Genomic DNA, 18,100 nt, shown 5'->3' on the forward strand with positions numbered 1-18,100 from the left:
CTGTGGTCATTTACTTGGGCTTTAAAGGGCAAAGCCTGACATTTGGCCTTTGGTGGATTTAACATGCCGCTTGTAAGCTTAAAGGTTTTGCCTGGTTAAATCAGGTTTTATCAGAGAGGCTATTTGCAACTTTATGCTCTGTCTCACGGAAACATCAGTGTTTGCCTTTGCTCTGAACTGGGCATAGAAACTCAAGGTTTGTCCCTGAGTAGGTCTGAAAATAGAAGATCCTTGGCTTTAGGTCTATGTTCTTAACTTACCACAAATAACCTGTATGAAGCATTCATTTTCACTCACGGTGCTATAAGGCTTTTGGAAGACTGAACAACAGTCTTTTGGGGGAGACGAAATGCCCGTAAGTCTTCTGCCACATTGTAAATTGCCAGTGTGTGTTCCTTTATTCTCTTCCTGATGGAAGAAAAACATATTTTGATAATAAGCTTGAGAAATACATTTTCTATGGATTCTGTGGAAATAACTATCTCATTCTGTATGGGAAGTTAAACCTCAGCTGGGCTTGCACTGCAGCTTGGCAGGCTTCTTGTTGACTCCCTCGGGAATTTCTTAGAACAGTTGTTCTAAATCCAAACTGTTTCCACTGCTCTCAAGCCCCCAGTCCTACCCCAGCTGTCCCTCTTCTCAGAGATGACCTCACCACCTACTTCACTGCAAAGACTAGCCATGTAGGCTCCCTCATTCCCCTGCCTTCTTCATGCTGCATAATGCACGGCACTTTTGCCGGTCCTCTACCCACTACCTTTCTGTCTCAGAGAAAGCACTGTGTTTCTTTTTCTTTGCCAAGGCTATATCCTCTATGTGGACACTTGATCCCATCCCCTCTTCACTCCTGAGAGAAATAATTCCATAATCTATTTTTAATGGCTCCTTCCCTAACGTTTATATTCAGGGCTCTCCTGACTTTGACCCAAGTTACCATCCTATTTCTCACCTTCCTTCCACAAACCAAATTTCACATGGACTCCTTTCTCAATATTAGGTCAATCCCTAACCCCTGCAAACTAGCTTCCACCCTCCACTCTATTACACTCGATTCAAACTGCTGTCTCGAAAGTCAGCAATGACCTAATCCTTGGCAGATTCAATAGTTTTTTCTTAGAATTCACCCTGCTTGACCTCACTGCAGCTTTTACCAATGTTGACCACCTCATTCCTCTTAAAAGTCTCTCTGTGGCTTCCATGGAATTACCCTGATTTTTCTCCTACTTCTTTGCTTCTGGTTTGCCTCCTATGTTGGCTCTTCTTCCTCTCTCTATCCCTGAAATGTTAGCATTCCCGATAGGTCCTGCCCTTGACCCTCATCTTTTCTATATTCTCTCTTTTGATGAATATCTTCACCTTTTCTTTTAAGGAATTAATAAATTTTTGTTGTTGTGTGTTGAATTAGGTATTTGGGGCAGCTACTTTAGGTGGTCATTCTACATATTCAGTTACCTTCTCTATGTGGATGACTACCAAGTCCCTCTCATTCATCCATGTATTCATCCATCAATTATTTGCTGAGGGCATGCCACATAAGTAGAGTGTTCAATTTATCATTCCTTTTTTTTTTGAGACAGTCTCACTCTGTCACCCTGGGTAGAGTATTGTGGCATCATTCTAGCTCACTGCCTCAAAGAAAGCACTGTGTCAACCTCAAACTCCTGGGTTCAAGTGATCCTCCTTCCTCAGCCTCCCGAATATCTAGAACTACAGGTGCACACCACCAGGCCAGCTAATTTTTCTACTTTTTGTAGAGACAGGGTCTTGCTCTTCCTCAGGCAGGTCTGGAAGTCCTGAGATCAAGCAATCCTCCCACCTCAGCCTCCCAGAGTTCTACGTTTACAGGTATGAGCCACTGCCCTGGGCCCAATTTATCATTCTAACTAGGACATTTTGAGCATGAAAGGAGGCACTATTATGACTTATGTCAGAACAACAAGCATAAATCTCAATTTGTCCTGGACAAACTGAGACACATAGTAACCTTAAGTTTAATACTCTCCATGTATTGTGAAGCTACAAAAGTAAATTGTCAATTCATCCTGCCCTCAAAGAGCGTTTAGTCTAGTAGAGTGATAACACATGCTCATAGGCCGGGCACAGTGACTAACGCTTGTAATCCTAGCACTCTGGGAGGCCAAGGCAGAAGGATTGCTTGAGGTCAGGAGTTTGAGACCAGCCTGAGCAAATGTGAGACCCTGTCTCTACTAAAAATAGAAAAAATTAGCCGGGCATGGTGGCTCACACCTGTAATCCCAGCTACTCAGTAGGCTGAGGCAGGAGGATCACTTGAGCCCAGAAGTTTGAGGTTGCTGTGAGCTAGGCTGATGCCATGGCACTCTAGCCCAGGCAACAGAGCAAGACTGTCTCCAAAAATAAAATAAAATAAGATTAAACTAAATTTAAAAAATTTAAAAACCACATGCTCATTAACAGAATACTATTAGAAAGTGATAAATACCCTGAGAGAGGTGCAGACAAACTATTCTGGGTTTTTAGGGTAAGAAGAAATTTATTTTCAGCTTGAAGAATCCGGAAAAGCTTTGTCCAAAAGCCCTTGGACACATGAAGATGGTGGTGTGTGTGAGTTTCAGGTGGAGGGAACAGTATGAGCAGGGCTCTACTCATGCTTCTTCAGTTTGTATACTGCAAAAGAGTGCCACATATAAGGGGCTATGTTCACAGTGTAGACATCTTGATGAAAATGTTCATATTTTGATGACTTTTTGGTTATATCAAACATGGGTGATTTGTATATATTTCACAAGAATTTTCTAGTAGGTGGCAAGATAATGACATTTTCTAATGACCAATATATTACAACAATTTTCATACATATGGAAGTAAAGTGTCTTGAGGAAGAGACACCTTTTTCTACTTTGCACCAAGAATCCATATGGGCTAGTGATGATCCTGAATATGTGCAAAAGCATAAAAGAGAAAATCATGGAACATAAATAGGACAGAAAGAGTACATTAGTCTGACTAAAGCATGGGTACAGGGAAGACACAATGAAAAAAAAAACTGGAAAAGTAGATTGAGAATAGGTTGTGGAGGGCCTTGTGAGTCAGCAAAAGAAAGTCAGACTGCAGTCAATAGGCACAGGTCAAAATGGTTTTAAGGAGTTACTTTGAGAACAATGCATAACACAGTTCCAAAAGGCAAGGACTGAAACTGAAGAGACCACTTAGAGAAGGCTATGGACCTTCTAGTGTAGGCCAACATTTCCTGAAGTGAACTCTGCAGGGCTAACTTCATTTCTTCTGAGTATTAGTAACACAGGACAACAGGAAAACAGAAGCAGAGAAAGTAGCCTGGTTTAATGCAGCCCTTCCATCTTTCCATAGCTCTCACTCTTCTGTATCTGTATCTGGGAAGCCAGTGTTTCATATTCATATGCCCGAAATCCAACTCATCATCTTCCTCCTCAAAACTATTTCCTCTGTGGGCACAGCCACAAAATAAGGATGGCTTAAATAAGATAAAATTTCAAAGGTAGTCAGCCCAGGGCTAGTGTGGCAGCCCATGAAATCTTCAGAGATCCATATTCCTTCTAGGTGAATACTCTGCCATTCCTAGGATATGCATCTTCATGGTCCAAGATGAATGCTGGTATTCCAGCCATTACATCCATGTTCCAGACGGTGTACTAGAGGAAGAAGAGAAAAAATATGTGATCTCTACCTTTCAAAGGAGATTTTCTGAAAGTATTGCATAACATGCCCACTTTTATTAAATAGAACTTAGTCATGTGGACATCTGTAAGGAAAGCTGAGTAACAGTCTTTTAGCTGAGTGACAATGCATGCAGTGTCTGCTACAAATGGTGAAATCTATAAGACTGAAAGGAAGAGCAAGGCAAAAAAGAAGTTATCAAGAATGACAAGTTTTCCAGCCTGGGTGGTTGAGAGAATTTTTCTTTTATTTACAACTGTACCTAATCTCTCTAGAGCAGATTTATATATTTTTAAAAAGAGCTTTCAAATAATTTCTCCCCACTTGGAGCTATACAGAAGACACTACATTAACAAAGTCCCACTAGCAGGAGATTTGGTTATAGCTATGCATATAAATTAGAACTAGATAAGTGCCATTTGGAATCTTTGCTATTATAGACTGCATGAGCAAGAATCACAATCTACATCACCAGACTCTCACACAGATGTTATAATACAATAACTCTGTTTTATTATGGTTATGCCTTGAAATTATATTTCCAAGGAGTTCAATAAGAACATTACTGCTTCTTATAATTTTTAATCTAATATACATGATAGGCATATAATCTACATGGGAAACAAATAATTTGATATTCATTTTATTGGTAGGGTCAGGAATAAAGTGATGCTTATGGTCATAGGATTTCTCAGATGGCAATTAAGCCTCCTCTTCTAGGCTTTCTAGCAAGCAAGGTTGTTTTTCCCAAGCAGGTTGGTTATCCTTGCCTTGTCTTCTGTTACTCCTTGAAAGGGGCTGGAGCAGACCCCATGAGCCAGGGACAGAACTGAGATTAGGCCCAAGAACCCTCAACATAACCAGTCTAGATCTATATAATCAAATACAATTACTCAAAACAAATTTCTTTCCTTTCCCAAATAGAACTTCCCATTTGCACAGACCGAGCATTCAAAAGTATATCTAAAAGATGCTGCTAGACTGTTCAAGACCCAGACCAAGAGGGATGAGCACCATCTTGTAAAGGAACCTTGTCTACTCCAGACTTGATCAGTAGATATGGGGAGAGAAGAATAGAGAGTAAGAAAAGGACATGGAGTAGCTAAAAAGGGGGGCTTATTTTTTGTTTTGCTCTGCTTTGCTTTGGTTTGGGATTTTTCAAAAATGTATTGACCTAAACAATCTCTTAATGAGACAGGTCAGTATTTACAGTCCTATGAACCCCATTTAACCTTTCTGTGCCTCATCTGTTAAGCATCTTGGCCAAGATCACATACCAAATCAGTGACACAGTCATCATGAGGCCTCAAGCGCCTGGTTCCCAGTTTCATATTTTAAAGAAGCCAAGTGACAGGAGAAAGGGAAAAATTGGGTCAGAGAAACGAAATTGGCCTGAAAAAATTCTGTGTTTCAAAATAAAGCCAATTACACAGAGACATGACATTTTTCATCTAAACAGAAAAATAAGCTGAGGCCCTAACATCTTTCTTTTCTAATAGATAAACAGAGGCACTTTTCAATGGTGAAAAGGGCAAATGATAAATCTACCATCACTCTCAATACTTTCATCTAATGAAGCTCCATTTCTTGTAAAAAATTTTGTAGAGTTAGAGAAACAAACAAGTTAAGCAATTGGCTAAAACAACAGAGCTATAAAGATCCAACTGAATAACAAAGGTGTGTATGCTGAGCAAGACATGCCTAACACCAAAAGACAGATTTTTATTAAAGTATTAGTTAGTAGTGTCTGTCCTTTAGATTCCTGATCATCTAAATTGTTTTCCACCAATTTCTTCTCTCCTCTCCTTTAGGAATCTCCTTAGATTTCTAAATTTGTACTTCAGCTTTGATAGCTGCCTCTAATCCTATCAATCATGGTACCTCATTTATAAATATTTTAACCTTGCCTTTCTGACCCAGATATTCATTCTACTGGCTGATGGCTCCTTTGACTTTTTTGTTCTCTCTCTCTCTCTCTCTCCCCACACACATACAAACACACACCCTTCACACAGATACACACACACAGGAAAGGGAAACTCAGGCAGGTTTCTAGTGCTTTCCATCAGGTACCTGGGGAATATGGAACAGGCCCAATTTTTCTTACTCCTGGGACTAAAGCACTGTGAGGAAAAATGCAGTGATGTAAGCTTCACCCTAGGGAAAACTAACTAAAGCCAAGGCAATGTTGCTAGTACAGCTGTGAGTGTGCCCACTTACCTGTGCTTTTGTTCACACACACACACACACACAAACCCTCTCTTACCACCGAAATCTAGGGGATGCCAGAAAACTTGCAGGTTTTCTCCTACAAGTATAGCTGTTCATTGTGACCAGGACTTACCACTGGCCTTGGAGAGGAAAGGGGAGGACTGAGCAGATGAATTTTCCCGGGTTCTCCCTAACCAAAGTGATTCGTCTACACCAAGCCCCAACCAGAGAACCCCTCCAGAGTACTATGCAGTATCCTTGGCTGTTATGTATCATGGGTATAACATCACTGCTTGACAGGATATGGAGAACGCAGGATAGTGCTGATAAACCTATAACCCTGGAGTGTCACCTGTTGGGAATGGCCCAGTACTTTGGGAAAACAGAGGGGGCCTACCTCTGGCCCATCAAGACCCTGATTGTCACTCCCCAGCCCTGACCCACACCAATAACTCCAGACCAGGAACTTGAATACTAGCTTCCCACCCACAACTCAGGGGCTATAGACCAAACCAACATGGAACTTGTCAGGGCTGTCACCCAGGTGACTCTGGGAATGTTCAGCCTTGCTTACTCTGAAGGGATTGGATTCCTTTTCTCTCTAACCAATTGGTCAAAATTACCCACCACTACCATGCTCATTGTTCTCAAATCAATCATGTCTGCTTGTTCTCATCACCTAAAACCTGGCTCCATAACCCAATGTTGATACCCATATGTGGCCCCTTCCCTTCAGTTTTGGGGACACTTTGGGTTCCCCTCTAAGACCAGGGGTTTAGATCTCATCCAGTTTTCAGCCTTGCTTATTTTCTTTGTTTGTTCTTCCAAAATTGAAGTAGAGTTACTTTGTTTTAATTACAAAAGCACTATATGCTCACTGCAAAAATTTTAAAAACCCCACAAATCAGCCAATAGAAAATGGCATAAAGATGAAAAATTTATCCATAATACTACCACCCAGATGATGTCCTCCTCTGCGTCAGCTAAGAATTTCCTGGTCAAGCCCTGAGGAACTTCACCCACCCAGGTTGTGCCAGCCTCTGATACCCCCTGCAATTAGATTTGGCCCAGTAGGCACAGAATGAGAAGGTCCAGAACTTTGGTCATGAACAGGGTGAGAATATTTGAAATTCTCTCTCTCATTGCGAGCTGGCCACAAGGTATATAAGTAGGTTCATCATCTCCATCAATATTTAAGGCCTAGCACCATGTTAAACACCTGGGATAGATATCTGGAATATGTAAGCAAATGACGTCAGGCATCTGATCTGGACCTCTCCAATCCTCCCCAGATAGCAAGCATACTCAGGCATCAATTTGAGACTCTCAAGTATTAATAGTTTTGGGAAATTGAGATGTCTGTGTGTCTGTGTGTGTGTGTGTGTATTATGTATCCATGTGCAATATGCTTTATTATTCAACTCATTTTAGATTGTGTGATTTTTTAAAGAAAGAATTTCTCCTGTTTCTGATTTGAATCTAAAATCTTCAAATACATGTTTTGATTTTTCTAGAAGCAATTACTTGTCTATTGCAAAATATTTAAAGTTAAAACTTTTTACAATTTTACTCTTTTAAAAAAACAAAACTACTTTTAGTATACCAAAACAGCCATCAATTTCAAGTTGCTTTCATTACTCTCCCTCCATCTGTTCTGCTTAAATAGTTGAATTTTAAACTGCTTGTGATTCTAGAGTAAGGGAAGAGCTCCACCCTATGGTAATGTGTTGAAGTGCACCAAAGAAAATGCCACCAAGTACACTCTCTGAACCCAATTTTCTGTCTTTCCTCTGTCTCTCTTTCCACCTACAAGATATTTATAATTGGCATCCTAGAAGCTCATAGGGGAAAGGTATTTTAAAAACTGCAAACCATTTCCTCCAACATACTATAAATCTTTTTCCATAATATGCTCAAAATGCCAAAAAGAACAAAGCTGTGCTTAAATTAAGCAAAACCTTTCACTTGGTTACTGGGCTTGGTACTGGATTAGAAGCTACATCTGATCCAGTAAAACAACTAGAGACTTTTTAACTTGATACCAAGTATAATAATAACAATAGCTAATGGTTGCTGAATACATATGTAATAGTTTCCTCTATATGATACATATATATATATATATATATATATATATAATTTAGTGCTCACACAACCCTATAAGGTAGTTACTATTATTAGATCCATTTTACAGATTAAGAAACTGAGCACTGTGGAAAATAATAAATTGTTCAATGTCACACACCTAATAAGTAGTAAAGCCAGGACTTGAAGCCAGCCCAGGCTCGCCATATCGCCTCTGTATACACATTTGTATAGCTCAAATGTGATATGGTCTCTCTCAAAATAAACCACTTGAGGCTGTGCTCTTAACCAGATTCTTTCTCAAAATAGCCAAAAACAAGAGAAGACCCCTGGTTCTTTTTTTATTCCTCTTATGGCCATCACAGATTTGTAACTCTTTGGCTTACCTCCCATGGCCTTTCCCTACTCTGACAATGAGTTTGTGAGTTTGAGTAAAAAAATCTTGTGGCTGAAAGCCTAGGTTGTATGTCCCTCCACCATTTATTTTGTGCCTTTTCCCCTTTCAACTCCCCTACCCTGTCTCAGCCACCTCAAACATCCTTCATTTAAAATCATGTTGAAAATGACACATTATTTTTAAATCTACCAATCTTAAAATAACCAAAATCAGAATTTTTCCTAAAACATTTATTTCTACATTTGGTCTCCTGTGCTGTTTTCTTAATTTATTTATACACACACACACACATACAACATTTACAGCAAGCACTAGTTCTCATGGAAAATCCTAAATGGTATTTTCCAGTACTTTCAAAATTGCTACCAAAGCCATATTCCATTAAGAGGAAAAAATCTCTTTCTCATTGATTCATCCAACAAAAATATATTGAACATCTACTACTCCTGGGCTCTGGGGACTCAACAATGAAGAAGCCAAATATGTTCCCCTCTATGATGGAACTTATAGTTCTGAAAATTATTCAAGATATATAAGGAAGGAGATGATTCTGATCTAGCGATGCCTTCTAGATACATATTTTAAATGTACTACCTTCTAACTATACTCACCAGGATGCATATCATCTAGCTAGGTGACAAAAAAGGAAATTTACAATCTTTGTAACTCTACCAGCAAGAATTAAAACCCATGAATGTTCCAACAAAGAGAAAACAGGATTGTATTTTATATTCAAAAATTACCAGATGATGATTTTCTCAGACTGCCAAAACAAGGAAATGAGAGAGGCCTAGGCCTGCCCTGGAAGCCACACTGCCATGGCATTTTGCCTTTTGAATTTGGAATTCCTTGCTAAGCTAGAGGCAATCTGGAAGTAGCTCAGCCTAACCCAGATGAGAACCTTGGATAAATTCTTCTTTGTCTTTTTATGTCTATGATCCTTGGGCATCACACAAATTGAACACTCTGGCTGGATAGCAACAATCCAATAGTTTTCTCAATACCACTCCTGTCTACCTCCCTTCTCTAACCAATTTATTGTTGCTCCTCTCTCTCCCAACATTTTGACTGCACTGTCTAGAACTCATTCCTTGGTTTTAAAAAAAAAAGTACACTTCTAAGTTGGCCACCTCTTCCCTCCATGATCACTCCATCTTCTGTTGCTAGTTGAAAGCTGGCTCTCTGCCTTACAACCCCATGTCCTGTAAAGCTATCTCAAGGCTGCTCTTTCTTGCCTAGTGTGCATACTTAGCTAAGGTGAGAGTTAGGGAGAGCTGTGTTACTATTCTCCTTACTCTTCCATTGCATTTTCTTATCAATCTTTTTTTTTAGTATTTTTTAATTTGTTTTTTTTTTTTTAGAGACAGGGTCTTGCTGTATTACCCAGGTTGGTCTTGAACTCCTGGTCTCAAGTGATCCTCCTGCCTCAGTCTCCCAAAGTGCTGGGACTACAGGTATGAGCCACTACGCCTGGCCTCCATTGCATTTTCTGAACCAGATGTAGGCAAACTTTTCTTCAAAGTACCAGATAGTAAATATTTTAGGCTTTATGGGACATACTAACTATGTTGCAACTACCCAGCCCTACTATTAAAGCTTGACAGCAGCCATTGACAATATGTAAACAAATAAGCATGGCTGTGTTCCAATAAAATTTTCTTTACAAAAGCAGGCACCAAGACCAGATTTGACCCACAGGTACTTTGCAGGCCTCTACTCTTAGCTATTAATCTTTCATGCTCATGCAAAAAAAAAAAAAATCTCTTCTTATTCAAAAAGTCACACTAACTATATACCCATCCTACTTGTCTTTGCTCCTGTCATATATCTGGTTCACAATCCACCTCTAATCCCTCCATCATTCTGGATAATTTCCAAATTCATAAGGATGTTGACATAGCACCATGGCTCACAGTGTCTTGACTTCCTCAATTCCAATGACTTTTGCCTCCATACCCTTTCAAAAACCATACTCCACCTTTGATACCTTCAAATCAATATCCCACTCTGACCACAACTCTTTTCTTACAGGTTTTCCAACTCTTCACTTCCCAACAAGTCAGCGATTTGGCCTCAAATCCCCTCTATTTTTCTCTCAGTTTGTCAGCCCCTACCTAGGGTCACACTTTCCTCATACCCGATCTGCAAACCATGGTCAATCACTGGACGCTCTTGCTAGCATCTTCAACCCTTGCTTCCTTTTCTCTCTATTGTACCTTTTCAGCTGCCAAAGCTGTATCTCACTGCTGCATCAATTCAATTACCAGACTCCTCTGATCCTATAGTCAAAGAACTGAACACAGCTAAGGAAAACTATACATACCCCTGTATGAATTTGAGCCACTATAAATTCATTATTTTCATTCTTACCAGGGCCCCCACTATCTCTAGTCAATCCTTTTTAATGGTCTTTGTTGAATGCTCTTCTCATTCATCTTAAGCAAGACAACAAGTTGCTGTAAAATGATCTCAGGCTCGGAAAGCAGACAGAACTAGGTTTGGAATATGGTTTTACCATTTATTAGCTGTATAGTCTTGAGCAAGTTATTTAACATCTTTTTACCTCAGTTTCTTCATGAGTAAAATGGGAATAATAATACCTACTTTTTATGTTAAGTAAGATTATGTATGTAAAACCATTAACACAATGCCTGGCACCCAGCAGGTGCTCAATAAATAATAGCTGTTAATAAGAGCTCAGATTCGATAGAGGAGGATCAAGATGATGGACGAGAAACGCCACCAGAAAGAGTGTCTCTGCAGAAAAGACAGATTCTAGCAGAATTTAGAAAAAAGAAGCAAGAGGGTGAGCATACAGCAGACGAGGGCCGGAAGGAGGGGTATCTGAGACCCCGGGAGACTCCACGGGAGGAGGCTGCGGGGGAGAACTGGAAGCTGAGACCACCGGAGCAGCCCGGAGACCAGTGGGAAGGGTAGGTGGATAAATCACCTTTCCCCTCCCCTGCATTTGGGACTGCTGGTGGGCTTCCCAGCGGGTGGAGAGACCTGCGGACACCAGCCCAGAGATGGCCACCGCCAGCTACCGGTGAGCCCTTAGCGGACACGGCACCAGGCTCCCAAATCCCTCAGGGCACCTCCGTGTGCACAGACCCGAGCCGCACAGCAGGCGCCATATTGCCTCCTTCTCCCCTCCACCGACCCTACCCGCGGCTGCCCAGAGAGACAATACAGCCACCAGCCGGAGGCACCTCCAGGGAACGGGACCTTCCCTTTTGGGACCCTACAGCTGACTAAGGGGAACTCAGACTGTGAGCTCCCTACCCGCCCGCCCTCCCAGGTGCTGCTGGCACGGTGTTCCCAGGAGAACGGTGCCGACTCAGAGGCTGAGAGACACAGACACAGCTTGGGCTCCCTGTGGGTGAATTGGGACCGGAACTCCTCTCCCTGGTGGGGATACAGTTTGAACTCTGGGACCCAGAGGTTGGACCTGCAGACCAGATCCCGTGCACCGAGGTCTAGCATTACCCGGGGCACAGAAGGGATTTTGTGAACAGCCTGCTGAGGTGTGTGTGCCTCCAGGGGCAGATCAGCATCCTAGAGGGCAACTCTCCCACCAAAGGGAGGCTGTACGCCCAGCCCAGGCAGCGTTTCTGCACAGGGAACCTCCCCGCCGGCATCACAATCTGGAGAGGCCTGGTGGCATGTGGTCTGGCCTGCTGGCAGGGGCCCAGGAGTAGCTGCAGAGTTGGGAAGGGTGGAAAGAAGCGAGGCCCGCTCCAGACTGCGGGTCTCAGACAGCCCCACCCCCACACCCAGACTTTCTGGCTGAGCAGGATCATTCCAGCCCCTCCCTGACAGCTTTTCCTGGAAGCAGAGAACAGAACTTTGACCCCTGCTAACGGCCTGAGGGCAGGCTTACCCAACCCAGCTCCGCCTAGAACAAGAGCTGATAACAGGACACAAAATCAATAGCATAGCCTGTTCCTCCAAGCAAACACCACCTACTGACAGGGATGGCATCTTGCACAGCCTTTCCACGGCACCCACTGACTCAATATACAGGGAGTGGTCCAATTTCACCCACAGACACCACCTAACACCTCAGAAACTAAACAAGGTGTGTGAATACCTAAACAATAACTTAAGGAAAGAAACAACAACTGATCGACATGGGAAGAAATCAGCGAAAGAACTCAGGAAATATGAAGAACCAAACGGAAAACACACCCCCAAAGAGGAGCACCAGCCCCCTAGAAATGGACACCAACCAAAATCAGGCAACCAATATGACAGAAGAGGAATTTCGTATGTGGATCATAAGAATACTCACCCAGCTGCAACAACAACTCAATAACCAACACAAGGAAACCACAAAAAGCCTGCAGGATCTAGAAAAAGAAATGGACACAATGAAGAAAAGTTTAACCAAACTCCTGGAAATGAAGAATCAATTCAGGGAACTACAAAATACAGTGGAAAGTCTCAAGAACAGGGTAGATCAAACAGAAGAAAGAATCTCAGAGATTGAAGATAACACTCTCCAACTAAATGAAACCATCACAGAGATAGAGCAGAGAAACAAGAGAAAAGAGCAAAGCCTACAAGTGCTGTGGGATTTTGTGAATAAACCTAATGTGAGGGTCATAGGGTTACCAGAAGGGGAAGAGGACAACACCCAAGGGTTGGACAAGCTATTTGAAGATATAATAGAGGAAAATTTCCCAGGCCTTGCTCAAAATCTCGATATACAAGTTCAAGAAGCTCAGAGGACCCCTGAGAGATTCAGCGCAAACAGGAAGACGTCACGACATGCAGTCATCAGACTGACCAAAATATCAACTAAAGAGGCCCTTCTAAGAGCTGTAAGAGGAAAGAAGCAAGTGACATACAAGGGAAAGCCAATTCGAATAACACCAGATTTCTCTAATGAGACTTTACAAGCAAGGAGAGACTGGGGCCCCATTCTCACTCTTCTGAAACAAAACAATGCCCACCCTAGAATCTTTTTCCCTGCAAAACTAAGCTTCATATATGAAGGAGAAATAAAGACATTCTCAGACAAGCAAAGTCTCAGAGAATTCACCAAGACAAGACCAGCCCTACAAGAAGTACTCAAAACAGTGTTACGCACGGAAAACCATAATAAAAACTCACGAATATAAAAACAACCAAAACCCAAAGATTAAAGGCCAGATAATACAATGGCTCAAGAGAGAAATCAAAGCAACAACATCCAACCCAACAGAATAAACAGTAATCTACCTTACCTATCAGTTCTCTTAATAAATGTGAATGGCTTAAACTCTCCACTCAAGAGACATAGGCTGGCTGAATGGATAAAAATACAGGCCAAGTATATGCTGTCTTCAGGAAACACATCTAACCTGCAAGTACGCATAGAGACTAAAAGTAAAAGGGTGGAGATCAGTATTCCAAGCAAATAGAAGCCAAAAGAAGGCTGGTGTGGCAGTTCTAATTTCAGACGATTTAGTTTTTAAACCAACAAAAGTAGTGAAATACAAAGAGGGTCATTATATAATGGTGAAGGGCACAGTCCAACAAGAAGAGGTAACAATTTTAAATATATATGCACCCAACTTAGGTGCACCCAGATTCATAAAGCAAACCTTACTGGAGCTTAGCAAATGGATTAATAGCAACTCCATAATCACCGGAGATTTCAACACCCCACTAACGGCACAAGACAGATCCTCCAAACAGAAAATTAATAAAGAAATAATGGACTTAAACAAAACTCTAGAACAATTGGGTCTCACTGACATTTACAGAACATTCTACCCAAAATCCACTGACTATACGTTCTTCTCATCAGCTCACGGGACATCTCTAAGATTGACCATATCCTAGGACACAAAGAAAATCTCAAGAAATTTAAAAAAATAGAAATCATACCATGTATCTTCTCAGATCACAGTGGAATAAAAGTAGAAATCAACCGTAACAGAAACTCACATTTCTACATAAAAACGTGGAAATTAAACAACCTCCTACTAAATGATTACTTCATAAATGAAGAAATCAAGATGGAAATTAAAAAATTCTATACTCCTACACTGCTGGTGGGACTGCAAATTAGTTCAACCTCTGTGGAAAGCAATATGGAGATACCTTACAGCGATACAAGTGAATCTACCATTTGATCCAGCAATCCCATTGCTGGGCATCTATCCAAACGATCCAATGACACTCTACAAAAAAGACACCTACACTCAAATATTTATAGCAGCACAATTCATAATTTCAAGGCTGTGGAAACAGCCCAAGTGCCCATCAATCCAAGAATGGATTAATAAAATGTGGTATATGTATACCATGGAGTACTATTCAGCTCTAAGAAACAATGGTGATATAGCACATCTTATATTTTCCTGGTTAGAGCTGGAACCCATCCTATTAAGTGAAGTTTCTCAAGAATGGAAAAACAAGCACCACATATACTCACCAGCAAATTGGTATTAACTGAACAGCACCTAAGTGGTCACATAGGTACTTCAGTAATAGGGTATTGGGCAGGGGGCAGGGGGGAGGGTATATACATATATAATGAGTGAGATGTGCATCCTCTGAGGGATGGTCATGCTGGAGACTCAGACTTGTGGGGGGAGGGGGGAACAAGGGCATTTATTGAAACCTTAAAATCTGTACCCCCATAATATGCAGAAATAAAAAAAAAAGAGCTCAGATTCAACAGGTGACTGTAACTCCTACTTCACTAAGATCCTAAAATATTTTTTAGCCTGGATTCCTCACAAAACAGAGCAATGGTTTATGTGTTACTATTTGGTTGAACCATATGAAAGTGCTGAAGTTCAACTGTTTTGACATACAGAAATCATATGGTTCAGCTTAACATGTTAACATGTTATTAGAGAGTGCAATGCCAAGGAAGCAGGAGGGAGGGAAAAGGTAAAGATGAAGGAATGAGAGTGAATATGAAGGTGTGTTGATATCAAGCTTGAGCTCACAGGACCATTTTCAGAGAGATTATATAAACATGACTTGCATCTCATATCAGCTGACAGGTAGGAAGGAAAGAGAATTTAAGGACTGGCTTCCATCTTTCATCAATCAAAGGTTTGCTCCACTGGGCATTGCGTTAACTCCCTAGAATCTCCAAGCTACACATGCAGGAGCACCCCAGCCAGAGGCAGTGTGGGCATGCGGAATAAAGCAGACTGTTAGCAACTCCATAAGTCAGTCAGAACACACTCAGAGCAGGAGCTGGGACTAAAGCAATAGCCAAAGGCCCCTGAGACAATAATGCCAAGAGGATCTCAAACTGGTGCATAAGTAGCTGATATGCAGTGTGAAAGCCTTTGACTTCCTTTCACTCCTGCAAATACTCTTTCTTTTGGTCAGAGGAAAGGACACCCCTCTTCTTGTTTAGAGCTAACGTAAACCCCTCCACCCCACTCCCTACCCTTCCCACTCCCATGTATACTCTCAATTTCAATCCCTCCCACTGCCCCCAGGGCCATTTTATCTTCAACTTCTCCCACTTTCCTGATCTCTTCCCCTCTACCTATATGTCTGCTCAGGTCTTTCCTGTTCTTGAAATATTATTCCTTTACCTTGCACAGGCTTCTAGCTACTTCCTTTTTTCTTCCATTTACTTTTCACAGGCTTCTAGCAACTTCCTTTTCTCTTTCCTTTCCTTCTCAACAAAATATCTTAAAGCAGTGATCCAGGCTTACCATCTATACTTCAAAAAAATATGAACAGTATCACTCTACTGAAACACTCTATTTATCACTCTACTGAAGCACCTGTGCTGAGGCTACCACTGACCTCTATACAGCCAGGTCCAATAGACACATTTCTATCCATATCTATCTTGGTTTCTCTGTAGCACTTGTTCCAGTTGACTGCTCCATCCTTACTGAAACTCTTTCTCAATTCAGTTACTGTGATCCCATTATTTGATGCATCTCCTAATTCCTTTGCCACCCTCTTTTCTCTCAACCTCTATCCAGTCCTTAAGTGTTAGAGTTTCCCAGAGTTATTTCCTCAGCTCCTTCTCCTCTCACTCCACACCCGCTCCCTGGATTTCAAATATCACTATGTACTGATGACTCCCAGATTTTTATCTCCAGCTAGGCCTCTTCCTCAGCACTCATCTTCAAACACATATATCCAGATGCATAATGGGCATTTCCAACAGGCACTTGAAACTCAACATATTAAAAACTAAACTCATTATATTCCCAACAACCTCCATCCCAATCTTGCCCATAAAATGTATCTGCAGATAATGCCTGTTCTCATTATTGTACTTTACATTTTATTCAACAATTAATAGTTAAGTGTTCTAGATGCTTGCTCTGGTCTCTCTGGCTCGTCATACCCCAGCACTTGATATTTGGTCCTGGTGCCTTCTGTTTGGCTATCCTTTAAACAACTTTTCCACTGGGGAAAGAATTTGGGCTCTAGGAACCATAATTTTTCATACAAAAAATCTTGGACTTCTTCTGGCACCACTAAAGTCAGCTGAAGCATCCAGGCCAGAGTATGGCTACAGTCTAAAGGGATACACCCTCCACAATGTCCAGCACAGGACATAGGGGGACATGGAGTGGGGGTGGAGACAAGGATGAGAAGTAGTAATCTTCTCATTGTGGCTCCTTTAACAAGCTAGACCTATTCCTACTAACAGGCACTAAAGGCACTACATAACATGCACAGCCAATAACACCTAGCATACTCAGTTCAAAGACTAAGTCCTGAACTTCTCAACCTGATATACATCTTCCACCCACCTCTTCTATCTCTCATAAGTTTTCCACAAACAGACTCCAAACAGTCTTTCTACACATTATGTCCTGGGACTGCATACAGATAGTTGAATCCCAGGTCACAGTTTTGGCTCTTTCCACTTAAAACTCTGCTTCTGGTCCCAGAAATGTTATGACCTATCTGCCCTGGCACAATGGTTGAGACCCAAGAACAAGTTGGGGAAATGGTTGGTTAGGCAAGATTATGAAGGGCCTTGAGTATCAGATTGACAACCATGGACTTAAACCTATAGGAAGTGGGGAGTCTATGAAGTTTCTAAGCAGGAAAGCAAGGTGATGAAAACAAAAGCCATGTTTTAGAATCTGGTAAAGTAGTAAAAGTAGTAGTGAAGATTGACTAAAAAGGAAGACTGGAAGCAAGAAAACCTATTAGAAACCTAATTCAGGAATGAGGTAATCAGCCTAGCCCAGTCAACCACACCTGCTTCATTTCTTCAAGCTTAATCCCTTGTCAAACAGACCATGAAATCTAAATGGGGAACCTTCAGCCAGCATTGGAGGACAGATGGCCATATTTGGAACAAATTCAGAACATTACATAACCAGTAAATGAAATTGATATCACTGCATATCACTCTTTGGATGGCTGAAATTTATAAAGAGAGGTCCTTTGCCACTTCAACATAAATATCTAAAGTGCCTCTTTTGCACCACATAAACAGAAGCAAAAACAAAGACCATATGACCCTCTCAATAGATGCAGAAAAAGCATTTGACAAAATTCAACACCCTTTTATGATAAGAATGCTTAACAAAATAGGCATAGATGGGGCTTACCTAAAAATGATACAAGCCATATGTGACAAACCCACAGCCAATATCATACTGAATGGGGGAAAATTGAAAGCATTCCCTCTTAGAACGGGAACAAGGCAAGGTTGCGCACCATCTCCACTTCTACTCCACAAAGTGCTGGAAGTCCTTGCTATAGCAATCAGACAAGAGAGTGGAATTAAAG

At 41.4% G+C, this 18,100-nt stretch overlaps 1 long non-coding RNA gene across 1 annotated transcript in view; it reads right to left on the minus strand.

Moving 5' to 3' along the window:
* Positions 1–266: 266 nt before the first annotated feature.
* The window catches only part of LOC142865926 (uncharacterized), an 88,186-nt gene continuing 70,352 nt past the window's right edge, over positions 267–18,100 (minus strand). The window contains exons 4-5 of the long non-coding RNA XR_012916019.1: positions 3,356–3,650; positions 267–408 (exon numbers count right to left, since the gene is read on the minus strand). This is a non-coding gene — a long non-coding RNA (uncharacterized LOC142865926). The remainder of the gene's footprint in view (positions 409–3,355; positions 3,651–18,100) is intronic.

The sequence above is a fragment of the Microcebus murinus genome, chromosome X (genome assembly GCF_040939455.1).
Source record: "Microcebus murinus isolate Inina chromosome X, M.murinus_Inina_mat1.0, whole genome shotgun sequence".
In the NCBI taxonomy this organism is placed as follows: Eukaryota; Metazoa; Chordata; class Mammalia; order Primates; family Cheirogaleidae; genus Microcebus; species Microcebus murinus.